This window comes from Aythya ferina (assembly GCF_964211825.1).
Source record: "Aythya ferina genome assembly, chromosome: 3".
Lineage (NCBI taxonomy): Eukaryota > Metazoa > Chordata > Aves > Anseriformes > Anatidae > Aythya > Aythya ferina.
In genome coordinates, this window is record NC_140298.1 from 86,539,705 (window position 1) to 86,558,605 (window position 18,901).

The following is an 18,901-nucleotide window of genomic DNA, read 5'->3' on the forward strand; positions in this document are numbered from 1 at the left end:
AAAATCCTCACTGTATAAATAATTGAACTCATCTGCTGTGAACACAAGTATTCTTTCTCTAGCGGTCTAAAATATATGCCTAAATACACATCTTGTTCTTAGTGCTTTAAATAGTAATTACTCCTGTGAAGTCACTGGAAGCCCTTAAAAGGATTTGACGGTTTCCTCGCAATCTTTCAGTGAATGTAGTAGCTGGGCTGTGCAGTGCTACATCCACTGATAATTCAGCAGCTGAGGAACTCAGCAAAGCCTGCTCCAAACTTCTCAGCTGTTGACAGGCTTGACTTGCTGAGAACACTGGTTAAATATAGCACAAGCGAGCTGAGCTCAACAAAGTCATTGCTGTAACACTGTGTGAAGAGACCAGAAGAGGGGAAATACAATCTGAGAACTAAACTGCCAAAGCCTAACACCACCTAGCAACAGTTGAAAAAACTTTTAAACAAAAGTCTGGGTGAGACACAGACAGAGTATACCTCCTACTTCTCCTGCCTGGGATTTCTGCGAGAAGCAACTCAGTCCTCTGTTCTCTACCCTATTTCCTTCATTCCTTCAGCTGCTGGTAGACCTTGAAAAGTGGGAAAAGTTTCTCTCTTTGTGTTCTCCTGGGCTGGATCAGGCTACTGCTGTGGTAGTACCGTGGGACAAGCTACTGCGATCTGGCAGTGTAAAGGATCTATTCCTAAGTTCTTGCTGACAGGTAAGACTGAGCTAACCACTCTAATGAATTCTTTTTACAAGTGAGATTCTTTGCTACTGATTATTGTCTGCTCCCTTCTATGAACAATCTTCTGCATGATTTGCAAACTTCAGTAGATAAAAGCTGAGATAAATGTCTTGGATGTTTAGTTTAATGCTTTCATCACAGAAAAACGTTGCTCAAATAACTTTTTCAGTTCTTAGAACAAGCACAATCAAGTAGCTAGTATTATTATTAAAAAAAAAAAGAAAAAAGTGTGTGGATTTTGACATGTATCTTGCTTATATCTGCTCACATGCTGACAGAGGACAAACCAAGATTTAAGAATAGAATACATATCACCCCTTACCAGCGATAGTTTAGCAGCTATTAAAAAACAGTGACAGCCTGTATGATAAGTAAGAGGAAATAGCCGTTCAGTAACTGAATTCACTGCATAGTTTGTGACCTAGCATATTTGTACTTTTTGTGTCCTTAATAACTTTCAGTGCGCGGGCACACCTGGTACCTTTCGTACTACTCCAACAGCTCTTGGTTCTTCCTCTTGTACTTATTTATACCGAAAGAATATTAATCTGATTGATTGATTAGCTGCATAATCTGCATAATGCGACTTTCCTAAAAACTGACCTTATGTTTGTTATATCCAAGCGTGCTTGAGCTGGGTCTTTTTTTTTTTTTTTTTTTTTTTTTTTGTGTTTGTTCCTTTCAGCAAAATTGTTGAGAAATAAGTTCTCAGATCTTCTACTGTGATACCACAACAGAAGCCTGTGTATCTGTTTGAATAACCTATGGTTTTGTAATGGTCATATAATTTATGACAGTAATTGCTCAGTATGATTTGCTTTGTCTAAACTAACAAAAGCTCTTTGGTCAATTGAAGAATGAGTTTCCCTAGGTCTTTTAAACCCATTTTCTTCAAACAAAATAAATTTGGTATCCATTAATTTTTAAAAGATGCACTGATTATGAATTCATCTGTAATATGAATTTAGTTATGAAAGCAACAATTTAAAAAATGCATTTAACACGTGCAAAAACCTTGTCTGCAGATTTATGTAGAATTGTCTCAGATGAAAAATATTTGTCCTAAGGAAGGGACTGATTGGGTCTATGTTGACTGTCTACACTGTTTGACACTCAGTCTGCGGACTCAGGGACTGCCTCAGGAAGCTGAGAAGGTCTTGCTTTAGCTAAATCATTCTAGGTTCACTGCTGCATGCTATGTAAATTACATCAATACCACATCTTAGCGATGATATGCTTGCAGATTGGATGAAACAAAATGCTCTGAAGCAACTTTGACCGGGTGGCTGAGAAAATAACTGCCTATGAAACAATAAGATAAATGAAGTATTAGGATGGAGAAAAATTCTTAAAAGCAAAAGTAATATAGTTTGCTTTTTATTTCATAGCAAGTGGCATCCTACTTAAGCACTAAATAGGAATATTTTTGGTGGCCATGATTTAATGTGATAATGATTACTGTGGAATTACTACAGCACTATGGTATCCCAAGTCTAAATCTCAAAAGGAAACTTTGCTATTACTTTTTAATGTAGACACATCCTGAGAAAGTTATTTTTTCATAAGAAAGCTGTACAATAAGAAATAAAGCTGAGACAAAGATTACTTATACAGTTTTTGTCATCTTGACATAAGAGTGAAAGTTACTGTTTCTTATTTTCATTGAATTCATTGGCAAATAAGAAAAACTGTGGAGAAGTGTCAAACTTGACCCTTTGAATACATGTGAATGACAAAATATGGGAAATATGCTAGTTACTGACTGCTTTTTGGTTTCAGTTGTTGCTCAGCATAATATACAATTTAAAAATTTTAGTTTTCTTGTGGAATTTATGTTTAGCAAAGTTTTTAAATGCAAAGGGGAAATTTATTAGGCTCAAAATTTTATCAAATGAAGAAACTTTGGAACAGTCTGATAGTGAATTCCAACACATGGAGTTGTGGTTTTACATACATCTGTCTTCCTCTCCATTTCAAAATGGAGAAGGAGGCTAAAATTACTCTTCTCAACAGGTGTCCACAAAGAGGCTCTGAGATTTTCCAATCAGATCTCTGGAATATGCAATGTGGCTATTCAACAGATGGTTTCATTTTTGAAGAATAGCCAATTCTACTAATGATTACAGTGAAACCAAGCTCAATTTTATATCAAATCAAAAAGTAATTTAGGTTTTGGCAATATTCTCCTTTGTAGAGATTTTCTTGGAAGACAAACACGCTCATTTATTTCCCCTCTTCTATATTATTTTGATTTTGTTTATATTCCCATAGCCGTGGAAAATGAATGATACTGTTCATGGTGCTAAAGACTGTGTATCCCTCCTAATCTGAATCCACTTCCAGACTCTGCCTGTGGCTCATTCTTCCACCTTCATTATAGCAATATTATAATTTACGACCTCTTTTAGCCAATCTAGTCACAGTTAAAGTCATAATCTTAACTGAGTATCTTGTCATCACCCCCATCTTTCAATCTCTTTATAGAACGTCTGGTTCTTTTTAACACCAGATTTAACACAAGACTTGAAGTTCATCTTCAAGGCTCGTCATGGTTCTGCCCCTGCCTATATCTGCTGTGATTTACCCTTACTCCTCCCACTTGTATTTGGTGGACAATTAATCACAACTGTGGTGTTAACTGGTCCATCCTCTGTGCCACAGGTTTCAGTAAGCTTGAGACTGATCTAGTGAATAAATTCTCTATTGTGCCTCTCAGTGTAGCACCTGGTGCTACTGTCACATAAAGACTAAACTTCTCTACAAACCAAGCTAGGCTGACTGATGTAGGACTCCTGAAGTTGTGTTTCCTGGTGGCAGTTTGAAAATAAGCACAAGTATGTCAGAAAATCTCTACTTTTTCTAACATCTCCTGTTTTGGTCCTCTGGATCACAACTTTGCCAGTGTAGTCATTTCCATACCGAAATCTTTTTACTGATATAGGTGTATCAGTAAAACTCCTGCTGATAGGAATTCTGTTGGCACAAAAATGTGTGTCACAGTTGCACTGAAGCAGAGGCCAAGTGCATGCCACTGAATTCAAAGTAAGTTTTCCTTAAAGTTTAATAAGATCAGGTCTTAGTGTTCAATAATTAATAGACAAATTTCCAGTCCCCTCAAGAGCATTTGCCAAAAGACATCATCTATATTCCTGTCCATATTTTTTTTCTCAAGAGACATCTTACTTTTTCTCTCATTTCCTGTTTCTTCCCTTCCTTTCTCAAGGAGCTACTGTTGCAGTTTGCCATACTGTTGTAATACATAATCTGAATCTGGGGGAGGGATTTTGCCCTACTGCATATCTGAAATGCCATTTGGAGAAACAGTTATAATGTGTTTGAAGAAGCCAGATGAAACAAGACAAACTAGAAAGAACTCCATCTACTGATACTTCCTATTTCAACAAAAATATTTAGTATTTAAAACCTGAGATAAGAACTGAAATTGAGAAGAATAAAAATGTGCATGTGACAAGATAATGTTATCTACTACATAGAAAAGTTTAAATGTTTCTTTGTAAGAAGCACAAGTGCTTGTACTTTTCGGTTTCACCATCACATTCTGGTGGCTGTCTTTTTAGCTTTTTCTCTCTTCTGTCAGTGTTTCCTGCTGAAGGTTGTTTCCTGATTTTATACATAATGCCAGAAAATTTCAGAGGTCACTTGTCAGGTAAAACAGACAAGAGAAGTCAGAATTATCTAGGGCATGAAAGTTATTCTTGATACTGGATCTAATAATTAATATTTCTTAACTTCTCTTTTTCTCACTTAGTAGCTAGTATTTGTACAAAGTTAGTGTTACTAGGAAAAAAAAAAAAAAAAAAAAAAGGCATTTATAGCACAGTCCTTTAATTATTCTTTGAGGTACTGGCATCCAAAGGACAGGAACAATTGTACCTGTTTCCTGTTGACGAGAGGCTATGAGAGTCTCTAATGTTGCAGGTTGTACGAAGCCTAATGTATTTGTGAAATTCATGGCTCTAATGAATTACATAGTGTTCTTTTTTTTTTAATCCAAGATGGCTTTGCCCTATCACTCTCATTCTGCTTTGGCTGAACTATGAATCTTTTCTCCAAGTAAAGCATGCAAATGCTAAATACAAAGGTGATATGTAAAATTACATAGATTGTGATTGCCTCTAAAATGGTTTACACACTTTGCAATTACAGAGAATGAAACAATTCCTACCATTAAAGGCATATATCCTAAAAGCACAATTATGTGTCATTTTGGAATTATTCTTCTAAAGATACACAGCTGTTAAAATACATGATATATCCAGGACTGTTTAGAGGGTGGTGTTATTGAGGTAATGAAGTAGTATTTCCACTTTTTTTCTTCCTTCCCAGTTAACAGAAAATCGCTGTATGTGGTATAATATAAATAAAATAAATAAATTAAAAAAAAAGAATTCCAACATCCACTTCCTTAATTTTACAGCTCTACAAGAGCTGAAGCTTAGTCATAAAAGTGCATACGTGTGTGCACGTGTGCATGCCTTTTGTGAGAGCAGAAATGTTTTTTGGCATTACAGAATGCATTGCTGAAGGAGTGGGACAAACACATGCGAAGTACAGGGAAATGGGCTGGAGCCTGTACTTTTTCCCTTAAATGGGCAACCCGTCTAGTTGCCGTTAGCTGACACAACCAAAGGGGTGTGTGAATCTAAAAGATTGCTGTACGATGTCCAAATAAGTTTCATTTCAGAGATGATAAAACTGCAATTAAAACCTTGATCATTTATTATGTGAACAGACTCATCCAGATAGAAAGCAATGGGGTTTCAGAAAAAAAGCAAACATCTCACTGGATTAGCAAAAAAATGTTTTGAGTTTGATTTATATACTTTAACAGCTCTTTAATACAGTAAGGATTGCTTTTTTTGCTTTTCCTTTTTGGGGAAATGGTGTCAAAGTGTATAATGTTTTGTGATTTATGTTGTTCAAAAATTTGTTCCACTGCATGTGCAAAAGTAATATTTTTGGAAGCTAAATCCGCTTTCTATCTGAAGTCCAGAGGGGCTTATAGGTTGGGGAGGTGCAGGGAGTTATCTAACTAGTGCATTATGGCTGTGGGTAGCAAGAGCTACAACTTTGCTAACAAACTTTTAAAAATTGAGAAAAAGTAGAATTACTGTAATAACAGGGAACTTTTAGGAACTGGTTTTAAGGCTGCTTCTTTTAAAAAAAAAAAAAAAAAAAAAGTAAAGGAAAATGAAATGTCATGTGTCCTTGGTAAAAGAATTTTCATTAGAGTTTATCAGACTGCTTGCATTTTTCAGAAAATATAAACCAAATGAATGCAACGGAAAGCAGGAGACTCTTAACATCAGTGTAATCGAACTGCTGCCAACTTGCCTTGTTTATCTAAGAGATCTCTGTGAAAATAAGGTCTTTCCCACACATGCATGAGTCATAGGATGTAATGGGGCTAAGCAGGCTTGCTTCAAGCTTTCTAATGCACACATATCTAAACTAACCTGTTTTAGTGCCTGTTCCTGTAACTAAATGAGATCTAGCCAGACAACAGGAAGGGAGAAGTGGTGGTGAGTTCATGATGCTATTTCAGTGCAATAACCTGAATGCTTAAGGAAACGATGCAATTTCCATTTATTGGGAAAATTACAGTTACTGTGACAACAAATATACACTAAAGAAAACATACACGATTTATCCTCAAGTTCAAATTTGTGAAAATAGTAGATAGGATATTCATAAAACCTCATACTATCCGGTTATATGACTCAAAGTACATTCTTACTTTTAAAATATATAATTCAGATTCTTGGAAAAAATACTCATTTAAAAACCGTAAGCAAGAACATACATGAAAGGGTGGCAAGACACACGTGGCTAACCACGATTGGTTCAGTGTTGAGCTGACAAAAATAATAAAAAAAATTAGGCATATACTTGTCCCACATATTTAATCACAAACCATTTTGGATCTAAATTTTAAGGTAAAGTTTACAGGAGGTCTTCTGTTATATCTCAAATTTCCCACTTTTATTATTCCACAAGGACTTACATAATAAAAGAAACCTGAATCGTATTTCAGTAGGTAAGGATTTCAATTCCTCAATCTGATTAAAAAAAAAAAAAAAGAAAAAAATTAACATTCTGATTTTTGACTTTGGGCAGTAGGCAGAAGGAAGGGAACCATGACCATGCTGGATGCCCTCAAGCATGTCAAACAGCACAGAACAAGATGTCCCTTCTGCACGGAGCGACACACATGGCACCAGACCTTCTGAGTGCCAGGGAAACCATGTTGGTATGAGGCAGCTGGCAGTGGGAACCACTGTTGCTTTGAGTGGCAGAATCCAAAAAAATGGAATCCAAGTGACAAGAGATATCACATTGCAAACAGTAAAAGATGGAGTCACAGCTGAATGTCCTCTGAATGGAAGCTGCCACTTACAGGATTCCAGGACCAGAATTTCAGTATAAGGAACTGCCAGAAGCCATCCAGTCTCACTCAAAGCAGGGCTAAGCTGTAGAGTTTGATCAGGTTGCTCAGGGCTTTGATTATTTTCGGTTATCTTAAGTACTTTCAGGTCTCACATCCGGTTAGGTTCACAAAGTTTTGAACATGGCTAGCTGAGTAATATTTTGCTGGTGATCATAATGACTGTATTCGTATCCATGTGCTGTAATACAAGATGACTGGAGAGATGGTTGAAAATAACATAAATCATGGTCCTTTGGTTGACGCTTTCAGAATTGCAGAAGATGAAATATCTGTTTTGTTGTTGTTGTTGTTTGTTTTGTTTTGTTTTGTTTTGTTTTGTTTTGTTATGTTTGCTGTGGTATATCCTTAAATAAGCATAATAAGAACCAAAAATTTCATTTGTAATTTGCTGCACTAGTTTATATCAGCTAATAAAATGTACACACTCCTCCTTCTCCAGGACACATTCTGTTTCAAAGCTGAACATTTAGAATTATGCCATTAAGATGACATCTTTCTGCAAATGAATTCTGAAAAAATGTTAAGTATACTTCATCGTTATGTTTTCAGCTAGTCCAGTAAACTGAAAGGCTGGCATAGAGATAGTAAAGAATAAGCAGTAAGGAAGGAAAACAGAGATTTTGAGGAAGGAAACCCTGGAGACTGCTCCCAGCTGCTGAGTTCACTTTTCTTACTGAAAATCTCTTTCCAATGGTATCCTAATCAGGAGCATAGAGCAATACACTTATGGCAAACAAGATTCCTAGGTGGACTTCTGGTTAACCTGGGACAAACTTAGGCTCTTTTTGGTCTAGAAGTTGTGGAAGCATCTCTACTTGGTGGTGATTACTGTAGCATAAAGCAAAGGCAAAGCAGTGGTCTTGTGGAACTCAAGGGGATGGGACAAGCAGTCTTACCATACAGGATTTCTCACACTTATGGTGCCTTTCTCATACCTAGAAACAGGTATTCTGTTTCTCTTTAGAGGGATCAGCAAGTAATATTCCTAAAACTGGATGCTGGAACTAGAATTTTGCCATCATCAGTAGAGATGAGTGAAAAAAGCCAAAGGAATTCTCACTGCCAGTGTTGTGCAGAGGTCTTGGATCCCACTGTGTTTGACTAGAGCAAACTCAGCACTTGCTACAGAGAAGAACTTGAGCTAATATCACACGCACACACAGAGGTCATACATATTACCCTTGGAGCTTCTTAAATACAGGCTGCCCAAATACAACCATAGGGGTTAAGCTAGTGAGAAAGCTACTGTGATGTAGGAAGATGGGACCATGCTCTGAAAGACACCAGAGTGAACTAGGACAGACAAGAAGTGTTTCAGCACAAGGCCAGCAAGCATAATCTTTTAAAGCTTAGGGCATCTAAATCACGTGTTAACCAGATAATAGCATCTTTAATTACCCTGCCCTAAATCCATATGGCCAGTGGTTTTAAAAGTAGTTTATGAGTTAGAGAAAAAATTAACTAAATTGATTTTCCTACTTTCAGAGAACTTTCCTACTTTCTTAACCACAACATTATTTTGTCTTAAAGAGGATAGGTTTAGATTATGCACTGGGAAGAAATTCTTCACTCAAGGGGTAGTGAGGCACTGGCACAGAGAAGCTGTGGATGTCCCATCCCTGGAGGTGCTCAAAGCCATGCTCGATGGGGCCTCGGCCAACCTGATCTAGTGGGTGGCATCCCTGCCTGTGGCAGGGGAGTTGGAGTTAGTTGGTCCATAAGTCCCTTCCAACCCAAGCCATCCTATGATCCTATGATTCTATGATTATGTGATTTTGGAACAGCTTTTATGAGAAAGATGGAGGGGCTACAATATTAATAGCTTTGAGACAGAATTGGTCTATTTGTAAATGGAAATGCAGCATGGGATTGTTCTGGTACATGAGGGCCCAGAAGGACATGTTCAGGGCCCACTCTGTGAACGTGAAAGTTGCCTGGTTATGGAAAAACAAATTCCCCAAAGTAATACCAGTTTCTTGTCCCTGCTATGAGCCACATGACCTATATCTCCATGGTTCTCTGAGAACTGAAGTACCAGAAAAATATGTGAAGCTAGCTATGGACAGTGTAGTACATTTATCCTTAGCTCCAGTAGTACAAAGGAAACACAGGAATGTATCAGGAATAAACTGAATAATCTATGAAAGTGTTCAGTGAATACCCTGAACGTAACACAACAGTTTGTAGCAGCTTCTTAATAAATAAGCAGAGCAGGAACACCAATTCTGCAGGCCACTGCTGTCAGCTCAAAAAATTCCTCTAAGGCAGTAGCAAGTACCTAAGCATGTGGCAAACATGACTGCACACAAGGAGAGTTAATTTAGATACCTCCAGCATTAGTTATATAAACAAAGACTAAATCGCACTGCAGGGAATAGACTGTAGGAGTGACAGGACATCTGATTGATTACTTATTAATGAGAAACACTGGTAAATTCATGTTTCATGTCCGAAATATTTGTGTCATGTTTTAATTTTGTTGTTTATCCCTTTCAGGTAGTTTTGCTTATCCTTTTCAGGTGTTAGGTACATACCGTCGGGAGAGGAAGGCTGGTTAAATGGCTAGCTTTCATGTCAGTGACTCCTTGTACAACTCCCAGCAAGCTATTTACTTCTATACTTTTAATAACACCTGGGATGTTACAAGGATAAATATAGCAGTGACTTTGACACCCTGAGATGTTGCAGTATTGAACATCATGTCAACAGCTTTGAATAAGGAGATTTAAATAGCCTTCCTTGGAAACCAGATTCTACTGGGAGAAGTAGGAATAGCAGTTGAATTTATCTGAGTGACAATAATATGTATTTTTAGAGGAGCTCTCCAGAGGGAGGAAGCATAGCTGTGCCCTGACTTGTGGGTAGAAAGCAATTAGCTATACGCAGCAGAAAAAGGAAAGAGAGGGACCAGGGTTGTGACCAGGAAGCTATGAGGAGAAAAGCATGCCAAAATAGGAGCCAAACTAGTGTCAATACTAAGAGGCTTCAAGAAAAAGAAAACCATTCCCTCAGATTCAGTTATACCACAAGTAATCCACCGGGCAGAGAAGCTGCTGTCAGCTCCTGGGGGTGTTATTTTGCTAAGAACTGCTACGGAGCTAAAGGTAACAGAAGTCCCCATGAGTACTAGTGGTATTGGTGGTGGTCTGTTTGCTTTTTTTGTGTCAAAAGGAGGGGGCAGAAAGTGCTCAGAACAAGCAGCCTGGTACAAGAGGGAGGGTGCTGAGGGAAAAAAAAAAAAAAATTCGGTGGGAAAATTTTGGTGCCTTTGAGGGAAGGGTTGGATATTTGGGGAAACACTGTTTGGCATGTAGCTATCTCAAATCAGCTGGTGGTGGGGCATCCCCAGAGCAGCCATGGGGATAAGGACAGGCCCCACTGACCGATTGTACTGGCTGGAGGAAGAGAGAGCTCCTGGAAAACAGGAGCAGCCTGCGCTGCTGCCTGGCTCCTGTAGGCCCAGCAAGCAGTTTGGGTCTCCAGGCCTGCCCAGTTGGCCAAAGCAATGGTAGCAGCTCAAAGGGCTCTCTCAGCAGCTGGCATTTTCAATAAGGACTTACTCTAGGAATTAGGTCATCATTATAGATTCAGCTTTAATTAAAAACAGAGAAAAAATAGAAGAAAAACAAACAAACAAAAACAAGCACCACATCCTTCACAGCTTCAAGAGGTGAAGGCTACAAGCTCAAGATCTGACACCAGAAGGCCTCTAAAAAGTTTCCACAATGTATTGCTTTAAAATCTCCTGAACCCATGGCTTTGCAAGCTTGACTCAAAACTGTACAAGCACAATCAGCAATACCATTAGACAGGGGAATGAGTTTGGGAGCAGGAAGGAGTCCAACACTCATCTATTTGCCATGGCACACATGAGGCAGGCCAAGGTTTGCAGGAACATCTGCCAAAACACAGCAGAAGGCTGCCACACTGTGCCCTGCCTTGGTGTAATGGCAGCAGCAACTGTGACAAAGGTCCCAAAGCTGCTCCAGAGAGAGGCAGGAGGTCTGACATTATTTATTAGTTTACTTGAGAGCCTTCCCATGGAGGGAAAGACTTGGGTAATAAATTGCCTTTCCATAGATTTCGTAAAAGGAAGATCAGGTCTTTATTGTAAGAGCTTCCTCTGATAGAACTAAAAGGTGCAAAACATGGAAGTCCAAAAAACCTCCACATACCTGGAAGGACTGGAGGGACAGGGGCTCAACTGCATCGTATGCCCTGCTCTGCCCCAAGCAGCAGTGGCAGCTCCAGTCCTCCCCTGGGACAAGATGTGGGGAAAGGTTGTGGGAATAGAAGAAAGCACAGCTACCAAGAAATGGGGAAGAGTGAAAAATGAAAGTTTCCTGGGTTGGTTGTATTAACCTGCAAGAGTGGGGAGTGGAAAAGAAAAGAAATCAGCAGCACCCTTTACAGGGTCCCCAGCTATCTTTAGGAAAACAGTTATTTTCTCTCAATGTTTCTGGTGGTAAAAACATTTTAAGGTCTGCAAAAATGCTAGGAAGCTATATATGTACTGTAGTGCTGTTTAGAAATGGAGCAGCGTTTCAGCAACTGCTTTATTGTTGTGGTGAGGGGAGCTCCTCCCCACATGCATGAAAACAGCACCCATGCTCTTACAAGGCTGTTATAGAGCCATCACCACTCTTCAACCCACCATGTGTCCAGAAGGTTTGTTTAAAGGTCTACAGTAAATTGCATCATATCAGTTTTTCATTTGTTTGTTTGTTTTCTGAATTTTGTGGGTTTTGTTTTAGTCTCTTGTGTATGTTTTTTCTCTTCTTTTTTTTTTTTTTTTTTTTTTTTTTTTTGGGGGGGGTGGGGGTGGTTGTGGGGGTGGTTTGTTTTGTTTTGTTTTGTTTTTCCTTTTATAGAGAAAGAACAAAGTAAAACCCGCAGGGTTTTGGACCTATTGTCCCAAGGCTGAGCCTAGTATCTAATCTCTAAACTCCCCTGGAAAGCCTACTTCATTCCTGTTTTCCTGGTGTTCAAACAAGGGACTCTGAGAAACAGACAGCCAGTAACTTCGTTTCAGGGTGGTCATTTGGTTGCTTCTTGAATCAGGCAGCTTGAGATGCTTGAAAACAACTCCGTGTATCTCCCCCAGAGGATACATATACATCACATCTCTGATGTGTCTAAGCTCTCTTGGCCTCCGTCCAGGAACATCCAGATTTCCTGACTCATGGCAATGTACCCTGTCTGGTTGTACTTCATTAGCAGCAGCTCAAAAATCAGAACAGTATTATGCTGTTGCATAAGTTTTTCCAAGCAGTAAACAATAACACCCCGCCACAAGCTTTATTACATTTATCTTGGAATTCAGGATCCCGAAGAGACTGCAGCTTATTATTTTCTTTAATCATTACCCAAAAAGACTGTGAGATGTTATTTTTTAATAAATATTTTCAGGATAGATACGTATCTATTAATGAAATGTTCTGAAAAGGAAGAAAAAATCCTACAGAAGCTACAATAAGATAAGGACTTTTCTTCCAAATGAGAAATGTGGTTATGATTTTATATTATTGTATCAATATTGTTGTCATATCAGCACTTATGTACTAAAACAGTGTGGGCAAATTTTGGGATACAGAAGCTGACAATAATTACTAGGAAAAAAATGCGTTGTGTAGGCGTAGTAACATACCTCGCAATAAGTCCCATTCTAAATAGATCTTTACTTGCATTTCAAGCTTTTGTTTTGAACATTTTAAAAGCAGGAGCATTATCAACTGGCTCAAAGCAGGCTTGAAAATAAATAGTCTACGGCTATTAATGGGGTTCATTAAAAGAAAACTCTGTCTGACTCGAAGGTCTATTTTGGAGCTACGATTGCTCCACTCCCCTGCTTGTGGCATGATGCAGCTGCTCTTTCTTTAATATTTTTGCTGACAGCTACAGCTGACAGATAACATTTCAGTTCACCCCAACATCAACCCTATCTGAAGGCTCCCTTACTTAGGCTGAAAATGCTGGCTTCCTCATGGCTTTACCTGCATCACAGCATGACTGTGTGACTATGAAATTAGTCATACCACTCATTTGTAATGGGGCACATATAGATAGATGGTAACACACTAAAAAATAGGTTCAGGGAGCAAGGTGCAAAGACCAGAGAACCTGAGTGGGTTCAGTGAGAAGGGGACACAGGAATAAAGTAGCCAGTGTTTTACAATGCAGTCAGTCTTTAAAAGGCTGCAGTTAAGAGTTTTATTTTTATGAAATACCAGAGGAGACAGGAGTTTTCTAGCCAAGGGAGAACACCCTGGTGTTCATGTAGTCAAAGTGTGAGAGGATTTCCCAGCCTCGGGGCAGGCACAGCTCCAGCCTGGGTGAGCATTATGGCTGCAGCCAGGCCATGTTCTGGGGGAGTGCACCACGACTGCTGATGGTGCAGCAACAGCTTCTCATCTTTCCCTTGCTTCATCTCCCCTCCCACGCTCTAAGAAAATATGCTTCTTGATCTGGGAATAAAAATAATAGTGCATACATAGACATGCAATATGTCAATTGCTATTTGTTGCCATACATTAGTTGTTGCCATATATATATATAATTGAAGTATTTTTTTATATTCATTACCATTGTTAATACAAAACATATTTTCTCCATCTTAATGCATAATCTGCTAGAAAACAAACTTTGATTTCTGAGTTCATAAAAGTTTTTGGGTAGTAATCACTCAGTAGTACCGTGATGCACACAAAATGAACTTTTCACAAATGTAACACCTTTCCTCCTAGACAAAAATAAAAAGTAAATTATTTGCAAGAGTTCTGCCCTTGAGTCTCCAGAGATGTAAGAGAGGGGAAGAAGAAAGTAGAAGATAGATTTGAGAAGCAGACAGCAAGTAAGAGAGAGGCACAGACAGAATGGTGGGAGGGAGATACTGTTCAGTTAGTCCTTTAAAGGATTCCCAGAAAAATTAATTATGATTAAGTCTATGTATATCTTTGTACTATTTGGATTGATGGTTGAACCTAAAAATAAATAAATGCTTTGCTATATTTTTTCAGGATTTGCAATGAAACACATTAGTTTTTGTTTGCTTTAAATATTTTACCAGACAGCAAAATACTGTTTTTCTTATGGGGCTCTTCTAGCAAAATTTAAAGAACAGGAAGACAAGTGGGAGTTTGGAACCATGAAAAAAAAAAACACAAAGCAACCCACAAAGGAAAAGGTTAGGATACTTACTATGAGATAGGGATTAAATCACAGTCCTCCACCTCCCAGGAAAATACTTTAAATGTGAGTTATTCTGGGATGACTGCTTCATTCTCTGCATAGAAAATTTTTCTACTTTATATGAAATACTTAAATATTTACTGGAGCAAGAGCAGACACTTGGGGAGACTCAAAGTTAAATGCAACGTCATAGAGTTTTCCTTACTCCATGCGACTCAATACTCAGTCATGTCAAATACCTGGTTTGAATCATGTGGACGATTTGAACAACAGTTTCTTTCTGTATAGTAAGAACTTTAAACAGTACTTGGCCTTGAAAGGGAATAGGGACTAGTGAAAGAAGAGGACAGAAAACATTTTCTTACCAGTTTTCAGCCTCACTCTGATAGTACCTCTGGCTACCTGTGACTTCAGTGTGGGAAAAAAAAAAATCAGACATAGCAAAAGGAACTGTTTCTTACACCGTATTTTCATTTCTTTTCTCTGAAACTACATACTGAATTTAACCCGAATCTCCTTCAGAGTACTCAGAACCATAGTTTTAGGTGGGATGAGTTGTTTACTAGAACATATCACCCAACATTTCAGCTGCAGCATCTACTCAGGCTATTCTGCTCCCAGTCCCCCTGCAGTGTGAATCCTCATGCAGGTGCTCTGGCTTTTCTCTAGGCCATGGGAACTGACTCGACATTAGAAAATTTGGAGATTAACTTCATATTACCATTTCTCTCCATAGATATAAGAAGAAAGCACAAGCCATCACTGAAAAAAAATAAATCTACCAGTACAAATAAATAATACTGTGTCATTGTGCAATCAACAAAGCAATAAAACCTAGGTTTCCTGAGCCACTGTGAATCCAGTGGTGACAATAGATTATGAAGCCTGTGACAATCTAAGAAATATATAGAGTATGTAGTGTTGAGTTTTAGTTTTGGTTTATTCTAAATCTCTTCTTTGGTACAATCCTTTTTTTTCCACAGGCTTATCAAGGGTGGTAAAACCGTAGCATTTTTTCATGCAGTTTGCTCAGTCCATCGGAATCTTTGAGACTCTAACTGAAGAGTAGTGTTGCATCTATGCAACTCCTAAAATGAAAACATTTATTTATTTATTTATTGTATGGAAATAAAGCCTTTCTTAAACAGCTTGCATTAAAGCTTCATTGTATTTTAATAGGTCAGAATTCTCAAGGACATTGCAGAGAAATCTGGCAGAGTGTCAGATAGGTTCATCTTAAAAATGCTGTCATAGAGCATTGCAGGCAGGAAAACATAAATTGCAGGTTTTTTGTTTGTTTGTTTGTTTGTTTGTTTGTTTTTTAAATATATATATGTTCTGGGTGCTGCCAAAATAGGTCATTTGCAGATCAAATAAAGGAAAAAACTTAGTAAGCTTGGCTGAAATTGCTATAAGGAATATTCAGACATTTCTAAGGGCATCTGAAAATGTACTGTCTGTGTCAGCTCACCAATCTCTAAACCGTCTCCTTTTCTCATGTACTCTCTAAGAAATCATGAAATCCACTGAGAATAAGATAGTGAATGTGAGAACAGACACTGCTTCTGATGTTTCCTTTACAAATGAAAATATTTGAAAATATGAACTGTGTTAACAAAAGCTGTGTCTTTATTTTAGCATTTTAAAATTATTATTTTATTTTTTTTTGAACACGGAAGGGAATGCTTTTGTTGATAAGCAGTCTTATGTACACAGCTAGATACATTCTCAATCTCATCTGTTTAATTCTAGCAAGAGAATTACTTGATCTAAGTCAACTGCTTGAGTTGTTTTATCTTAAATTTTCTGTGTGAGTCCTTCCTTAAAGTCATGGGAAATATGGAAAAATCAGGATGTTCCATCCAAATACTGTGAGGCTTACAAAGATTTCTCTGACCTAGAAAATAATCTGAAACTCTGTTAACAAAGGCATTTAAAGGATTTCTATTAGTCTCTGTTTTGTCATAATGCTAGCAAAATGTAGCTAATCATCTCTGAATTAGCAAGAGATAAAAATTTGAAGTATAAATGTGAGCAGATATGAAGCTATATTAAAAGCCATGTATGCCAATTGACTTGCAATGATGTTAAGCTGGGACTTAGAAGAGCAGAAATATTACAGAGCAAACTTATAGCAAGACGTCTATCTAAGTTTGCCTGACAATTTTCATTAAAATATCTACTATTGTATGAAACAGTTGCTTACAACTTTGCCAAACTTCAGTTGTTCAGGCTGGACGTCTGGCTGAGTCTGAATTGTTTTTGGAAGTTCCAACTAAAATGCTTCAAGCATTTCCAAGAATGAGATGAGAAAAAAAAATGTTGTTTGCCCATGTTAAAACAATCCCACAACCATTTTACTGAAGTTTTAATGTCTTCATGTTCCAGAGCAATCTACTGAGGTTCAGCTGGGGTACTGCTCAATGGCAAGGAACTGACTCTTGCCATCCCTGCGAAACTTATGCCAGGCTAAGAGCCACTGAAAAAAAGCATTTCACGAAGGTCACCTGGTAGAGATTGGTAGCTAAATTCTCTGAATAGCCTGAGTATGCTGATGCCATTCCAGTTGCTCACACCTCACCTGTTGCAGCTGCCCTGTGCACATGCCATTCACAGAAAGCACACCCATCTCAGTGCTACAGGGCTAAACAGTGCCCTTCCCACTACTGAAGCCACAGTGCAAGAACTGAGGTGATGGATCTTGTTCCTTCTGTTTCAACAATTCTTCCTCAGCACAGCTTGTGACACAGTGGGGAGGAAAAAAAAAGTGTGGATGGCATGATTACCCTTGCCACTGGGAAGGGAGAGTGGGGAGGAATAGTATTGTGACAAAAGATACAAGCAATTCTAAGCTCTGTCAGAGAAGAGAACAATAATATTTTTTAAGATTTTGTACCCGTCAGTCAGGATCTCTTTTAGTGATCATCCACCTTTTTAGGTATCATCCACCACCTTTGCCATGGGATGGAAACACTGTACAAATATGCTTTTATTGGCAATTTATTTGGGTCTTCAACTGACTGATTCAGAATCAACAGTATCTTGGTTCATGTCTCTCTGTGGTCAGAGCTTTGTCATTGCTCTCTTTGGCACTCACCACTGCCCACCAAGCTGAACATCCCTCTGGGTCCACCTTGACTGACCTGCCAGCTATGAGCTCTGGAAGTGCTCTTCTCCATTTCTTCTCCAACAGCTGCAGCAGCTCAGAGCCCAGCATCACTCATCTGCATGGCACCACATTTCCCTGCAAGGCTGTCTTCTCAATTCTCCCCTTTGGATTTGGGCATGGGGCATGCTCCCAAGGTGATTTGCTTAGCCTGTTTCACTTGTGTAGGAGTAGCTATGGCAGCTGCCATTCCCATATTTTGCCATGCCCACTGTTCTCCTTCTCTCTGCTGTGCTCCCCCTCAGGAATTCACTCCATCTGACTGTACCATCTGTCTCAGCACTTCTCATTTTCTTGCCCCCCTCTCAAAAACCAGGGCTTTGCAGTTCTGTTGTGGTTTTGTAGGGCAACAATATGTGTTTCCACTTGTCACAGCTGTATCGTTGTTTGAAAGCAACGTGATAATGGCCATACAGAAACTGTTAAGAATTTATGGATGACACTTTGGCTATGTCTGTTATCAGGAAATTAGACAGTGCCTGTGCCAGTTCTCTGACCCTGAGTGCAATTGTCACTCCATGGTCATATCTAGTCCTCAAACCTCCTTAGCCTTCGGAGCAGGTTGGCTATGTCCAGTCTGCCAGCCCCCAGCAAGGCTGGTCCCCAGCCAGGGCCAGTTCCAGAACCCTTCCAGGAAGACCACTGGCTGGGCTGTGCCAACATTTTACCCAAGCCCTGGCACTGTTTATCCTGCTAGTTTAGACATAATCCTCATGTCATACTCATCTGAGCATGTCAGATGCCTGGGATCATCTGCACAATCACATGAAACCTTTTCTGCATTATAAAGAAATATTTTATTATTATTGAATCAGACTTCTCTGAGATCACAGATAGAGTGACTGCTTTCCAAGAATATTTTGAACATCCAACACTGGAAAATTCTAACATTGGAAAAAAATTTTGTGACGTGTTTAAGACCTTTTATTTTTTTTTAAGTTGGTTTAGGCATTATTTTAATATCTCCTCTGAATACACCTTTGTTTGCTTTCTGCTGTTCTGCTTTGAATGTATGTTTCCTTGTCCTCCTTTCATTAGATGAGCTTTGAGAAAAAAATTAATAAAGTTTGGGGACAAATGTTTCCACCTGAACTATTGTTAATGAGCATAGCAGATGATACTTCAGTCAGATGAGACAAAGCTAATAACACTCCATTGGGTCTTCTTAGTTCTTCCAAGCAGCGCTTACAGCTACAGGCACAGTTGTGCACAGAATTTCTCAGGACTGGCTTTACCTCTTTTCAACAGGAAACCTAAGCAGGGAAAAAAACTCTGCAGAAATGCTTATTTTAACCATATGTGGTTGTGGAGGACTGACTTTTATTGAACTGCAGTTCAATGAGTACCATAA

At 38.7% G+C, this 18,901-nt stretch overlaps 1 protein-coding gene across 5 annotated transcripts in view; it reads left to right on the top strand.

The window, feature by feature from the left end:
* The first annotated feature begins 219 nt into the window (after positions 1-219).
* The window catches only part of FILIP1 (filamin A interacting protein 1), a 103,220-nt gene continuing 84,538 nt past the window's right edge, over positions 220-18,901 (top strand). For 4 of the 5 annotated variants that reach the window (XM_084514898.1, XM_084514899.1, XM_084514901.1 and 1 more), the window contains exon 1: positions 221-700. The gene's annotated coding sequence lies outside the window, so the exon portion shown is untranslated. Of the gene's footprint in view, positions 701-18,901 lie in introns of all 5 variants that reach the window. The other variant, XM_084514900.1, reaches the window with a different exon arrangement.